The following is a 6,048-nucleotide window of genomic DNA, read 5'->3' as shown; positions in this document are numbered from 1 at the left end:
CTTGCACTGTGCAGCCGAAAAATTCACAGCCCAAAGAAAATTGACAAACCTCCTTTTCACCACCCGAATACCTAGAAAACTAGGTCTTTATAGCCTATATGCGGACGAAATTTGAAACCCGCTCGTACCCGAACAAAATCAAAAACGCCTTGTACCCGAACGAAATCAAAGACGCGAACTTCACGTGGGTGTGGCCCCCACAAAACCACCACGAAACCACAAGCTTTATATCTTATTCACTCAATACAAATGAGTTTCAACCAAAACATGTACATCAAGTGCTCTTTAAAGAGAGAGCACAATAAGAAACCAACATCAGAAAATCAAAACGGGGCAAGCAAGCTACATAAAATGGGTGTGCAAACCCCAAGAACTAGACTACTTAACCAACTATGAAGCAAATCAAAATCAGCTAATTCTCACACTTAACAAATTGAGGGAATATATGCATAGCTTCACACCAAGCTCCGTTCTTCCTTGTATCTTTAAGCCTATCAATCTTGCTACATTGGATCTTTTGCCTTGAAATACAAAGACATTTCTAGCAATCCACAATATAGTATAGGCAAGCAGCAGCAGCAGCAGTAGCTCTTTTTTACATGGTTTATTGTAGGGTTACCTCTCCATCTTCTCGCCATCCAATCCGTGGACTCATCCCAATTGCCAGGAACATTCATTTCTTGTATGAACTCCATAGCTCCTCTCCAAACATTTTTGGGGGAAAAATCACAGTTAAAGTAGAGATGAGTTCTATTCTCTGAATATAAACTGCACAAAGGACATAGATCATTATCGAGTATGCCATACTTTATTAGCTTCTCTTTGTAGGCAATCTGTTTAAGCAAATCATCTAGAAAATGAATGAACGTCTTGGAATGGTGAATTTACTCCAAACAGTAGTAGCCCAATTCTGTTTCTCCAAAACACCAAATAACATTTTACAAGCTGAGGAGGTACAGAAATGTGGCTTATCCCCTCTCCATTGTAAAGTAGAACTAGTGAAGTCCACACAGCGTGGAGCAAACTCTTGGAGCAAACTCTCTGAGCTTTAGGAGCTTTCTACAACACCATGAATGTTGATATTTACCTGTTATAGACCAAAAACTTTGAGTTTTTAAGTAGTATCTGTTAGGTCTCATGTTTATGAGCCTACTATCTAATCTAGTTTTGATGATTAACAAACAATTCCTAACAACGTTTGTCGAACGTTTATATTTGCTTGTTAGGAATTCTACACAAAGATCCTATGTTGGCGGTTGGTTGGAATTAAGCTTAACAACGACATTCGGTGGAGGTTGGATGGATTTGCGCGTTCACGATGATACACAAAGGAGGTTCGAGGATATAGGAATGAAGCCGTCATAATTCAAGTCAAGATCAACATTGCTTCATCCGCAACCAAGACGAGCTATAATGAAGATCAATTGCTTGGGTATAGTATTTTAGGTTTATACTTCGTATGTTTATACTTAGAGCTCAAAATTCATACACTCACATTTGTTTTGATTTATTGTTTATTTTTTATTTTTTATTTATCGCCATCTTGAATTAATAGACTTAACAACACAATTTTATATTTTTCCAAGTCTATTAATCTGTTTTAAAGTGTTTCAAAACTTTTTTGAAGAAATTTCATCAAAATCAAGTTTTAACGTTTTCACATTTTTGAACGGCTTGCAATATAAATTATTTTGCACAAATAGGAAATGTAATTTGAGAAATTCTTTTTCTAACATGTTATATTATATTTTTATAAACATTTTCCAAAGTTTTACTAATTTTAGAATTAATTTGTTATTTTCAATTGAATTTACAAAAATAGATTTTCAACAGTTTTTCAGAATCTAGAATATCTATCTTAAAATAGTGATTTCTAACAAATGGAAAACGATATTTTAGAAATTCTTTCTCTAACATGTTTATCTACATATTTTGAAACTTCCCTCAAAACTTTACGATTTTTGTAGTTGATTTGATGTTTTTAATTGATTTTATAAAGTCAGCTATGTAGATTTTCAGGTTTCGGATTCTGTGAACAGTGTTGATGAACAGTACGGTCGACCGAACACTGTTCATGGGTCGGCTGAACATTGTTCATCAGTCGACCGAACGGTGATCCATTGCGATGACTGCTAGTTTTTTTAGATTTTAATTTTTGGTATTTTTCTTGGGTTTTGGGGTATTGTTTTGAGCAACTATAAATACCCTTCAGCCCTCGACACTTACTATCAACAAAGAAAAGTTTTAAAACAAGTTTTTACAAGTTTGTTTCAAGTTTTCAAAAATTAAAAGTGTGTTTTAGTTTTGTAAAGAGAGTTTCACAAGAAGAGGAGATCATCTCGGTTTGAGCTTCAAGCTTTATATCTCCATCTCTCTTGTTTTAGATAAGTTTTTCTAAACTCGTCTTCTAACTATCTATTATTTAATCCTCATATTTATGCTAGATTGATTTGAGCTTAATTTTGATTTTATTATACTCATTGTTTACACACACACCCATTGAGCTTAAGAATTTTCACACATAGTAATTTGAGTTGTGGGTTGTATCTTTGAGAGTGAGCCTAAACTTAGTTCTCATCTTGTTAGAGAATAAATAATTTGTATTTGAGCTTATTTATCGAGAGATCACGTTGTAATACATAAGTACACCAAGAGGAGTGGTTGGTGAGAGACGTGGTTGATTACAAGAGAAGTGGCGTCGGTTGTAAAGTCTAGGGAGAGGTTGTAAATCGGAGCACTTGAGGAAGGTGACACGTGAGAGGCCAACACTTAGAGAGTGTGTTGTGTGATTGCATTATGAGAGTTGTAAATGTTTATCGGTGAGTGTTGAAAACCGATTGTGTAGTTTTTTTGATTGATAGTGGAGATTCTTCTCGAGGGTGAGGAGCGGAGACGTAGGTCGAGGGTGACCGAACTTCGTGATCATTTATTTTTGTTTGAGTTTTGGCATTGGTATATTTTTATTGTCTCATTGTTTATATCGCCTATTGCTTCATACTTGTTTATCCTTACATATATCTCATTGCATAATCATACTTACTAGGATAATTATTAATTAGTTTTTAATTTGGCATTATAATCGGATTAGATTAGTAAATACCCTATTTACCCCCCTCTAGGGTAATTTTATTGGTATCAGAGCTTTGTGCTCTTTGATTTATGGCTTAACCGCCTAGAGTCAAAGATTCTCGCTTTGCTATATTGCTAATCTAGTTTTGAGATTATTTTTATCTTGCTTGCATATATTTATTATGGACATGAACGGTGCACCTAGTTTAGGTTATGCTATTAATATTGCTCTAAGAATTGATAATTTCCCCTATGCTCAATGGTGTGTTAGATTTAAACTTTTTGTTAGATCTTGACACTTTAATTTATGAAAAATAATCGATTGTGCTTATATTGTATCCACTTTGGAGAAATCCAAGTGGAGTAAAGATGATAAAAGGATGCTTACCACGAACAAGTTTTTGTTAGAATTTATACTTATTGCTTTTGACTCATCGATATCTAACAAGCTTGATTCGTTTGATAGTGCTTACACATTGTGGAAATTCATAGAAGCACATCAAGGAAACTTGGAGGAGATCCGACGAGCTTTGGTGGATTCCACTTCAAGTTTAATTCGAGCATCATCGTACACACAGCCACTAGGCGATAGCCCTAGTGAGGTATGCGAGTCTAATACCGATGATAATTTATCTATTGATGAACTTGCATGTGCATATGAAAAATTAATGCATGCCTATAACAAATTGTATAAAAATTTTATAAATTTAAAAAGCAAGCATATTGAATTGAATTCCGATCATGAGTCACTAGCTTCTAAATTTGATATTATTGTTAAAGAGAATGTGACTCTCAAAGAAAATAATAAAAAAATTAAAATTGGATCATATTGTTTTGACTTCAAAAGTTGCTAATTTAACTCATGAGAAAAACACTGTCATATTAGAAGTAAAGAACATTAGAACCGAGTTTAATTCTTTTAAAAATAATCATACATGTTCTACTTCTAATAACAATGCTTTTGTGCAAGAAAATAAGTTAAATCATGTTAAAAATCGCATATCATCTTTAGATTCAATACTAAAAACATGCATTGTAGATAATAATAAGCATATGGACTTGTGTGCAATGTTCAGTGTAAAGTTTTCTAAAAAACTCACATACTATGAACACATATATAACAAAGTTTATAAATGCTCTATTTGCGGCCGTAAATACCATCTTGCAAAATTTTGTTATGATGTACATAAGCCCACAAAATCCAATAATGTTTCTACTTGTGCATCCCATCAAGGTTCATCACATCATACACATACACAAGCACACAAAGTATATCATAAGCATGCGCATGTATATAAATGTGATTATTGTGGTCATTTTGGTCATTTGACCAAATTTTGTTTTGTCATTTGACCAAAATTTTTTTTGATTTGAAAAGAGTTTCTCATTTAAAAAATACTTTTAAAAGACCATCTATATTTGCAAATGATTCCCGTGCACAACCACAAAGTCAACAAAAACAAATGCGCTTATTTTATTGCACATATTGTAATCGAAAGAGTCATTTGTACAATTATTATTATGACCGTGTTCATGCACCAAATACGCCCAAATGGGATCATAACTCAAGGGTATTAAGCTTAAATGATAGGGGTCATATCTCTAAACCCTCCGGCACCAAAAATATTCGGGTACCAAAAACCGTTTGATTTCAAAACAAGTTTCTAGCGTTTTCCGTTTTCGTTTCTTCTTTTGAAAAACGTATTTACAAAACTTATTTTTGACAATATAATGATCTAAATTTTACTTAAATGAAGACAAAACTTACTTTTGGAATGACAGTTCTTATTGATTGATTTTGTTACATACGACAATTTTTTATTGACTTTGATGAAAAACTAGATTGTTTTTGGTTTCTCATTATATGTTATGATTTTTATTGGTTTCGACTTCAAGGGCGTTGTTTATGACGAAACCTTTGCACTAGTTGCAAGGATAGAGTCAACTCTTATGTTTTTAGCATTTGATAGGTTTAAAGATTCAAATCATCCCAAATGCATATTAAGAAATGCCTTTTAAATGATTTTATAAATGAAGAGGCTTATGAGCAAATCCCCAGATTTAATGATCTTTTTCTTCCAATTATGTTTATTGGATGCAAAAAGTTTTATATGGGTTGAAACAAATTCCAAAAGATGGGTATGCTCGCCTTCCATATTTTCTTGTCGAATATAATATAACTGATCTTTGTTTGTTGTATCCAAAGCACACTTTTTTAATCGTTATGGATGAAACACATAAATGTTCAACATTAATGTTTGCATAGCAAGATGTGTCCCTTATTCTTTTGATGCAATATCTCTAGTAGTGGACATCTTACCAAGCCTCCTTGTGAGAAACTTTTTAGGTGAATTGGGCATATTTATCACTTGAATCATGTTTGCTCGATCATGTTTTTTAATGATCTTTTATGATTCTTGGCTTTTATGGATTCATGAATTCTCATGATTTTCCTTAATGAATTTTCATAAATACTTTCATAATTATTTTCATGATTTTTTTTCATTTGGATTTCCTTTGGTCTATGATTTTCCCTCATTTAAAAATATTTTTTCTCGATTTAAATCTTGTTTGGCTCTTATTTGGATTCATAATTATCTTTTATAGATTTTCATAAATATTTTTAGATAAACGCTTTAGATCCTCGTTTTGTTGAAGTTTTATATTTTAACTTTACTTAGATGGTTTTTTTTATAATGAGACATTTTTTTATATATATATATATGTCTCCTTTGTGTGTGAGCTATGATTTGTATATGTTTTTTGGCTCACATATAGCCGCCTTGTTATCATTTGATATATACTTTGTGGCTTTTTGATAGGGGAGCTTTTTCTCTATATTTTGTTTTTATACTCACCCATGCTTATTTGTAGGAGGAGCTTAACACTCTCTTTCTCTCTTGTTGTTTTCTCCATTTTAATGTTAACAAAGGGGAAGAAACAAGTCAATTATGAGTATATCATTTTAATGATTTTATG

At 32.5% G+C, this 6,048-nt stretch overlaps 1 long non-coding RNA gene across 1 annotated transcript in view; it reads right to left on the bottom strand.

The window, feature by feature from the left end:
• The window catches only part of LOC109823639, a 30,753-nt gene continuing 24,918 nt past the window's right edge, over positions 214-6,048 (bottom strand). The window contains exon 3 of the long non-coding RNA XR_002242429.1: positions 214-1,087. This is a non-coding gene — a long non-coding RNA (uncharacterized LOC109823639). The remainder of the gene's footprint in view (positions 1,088-6,048) is intronic.

This window comes from Asparagus officinalis, chromosome 9, assembly GCF_001876935.1.
Source record: "Asparagus officinalis chromosome 9, Aspof.V1, whole genome shotgun sequence".
Lineage (NCBI taxonomy): Eukaryota > Viridiplantae > Streptophyta > Magnoliopsida > Asparagales > Asparagaceae > Asparagus > Asparagus officinalis.
This window is presented reverse-complemented; position numbering and strand designations above follow the sequence as displayed.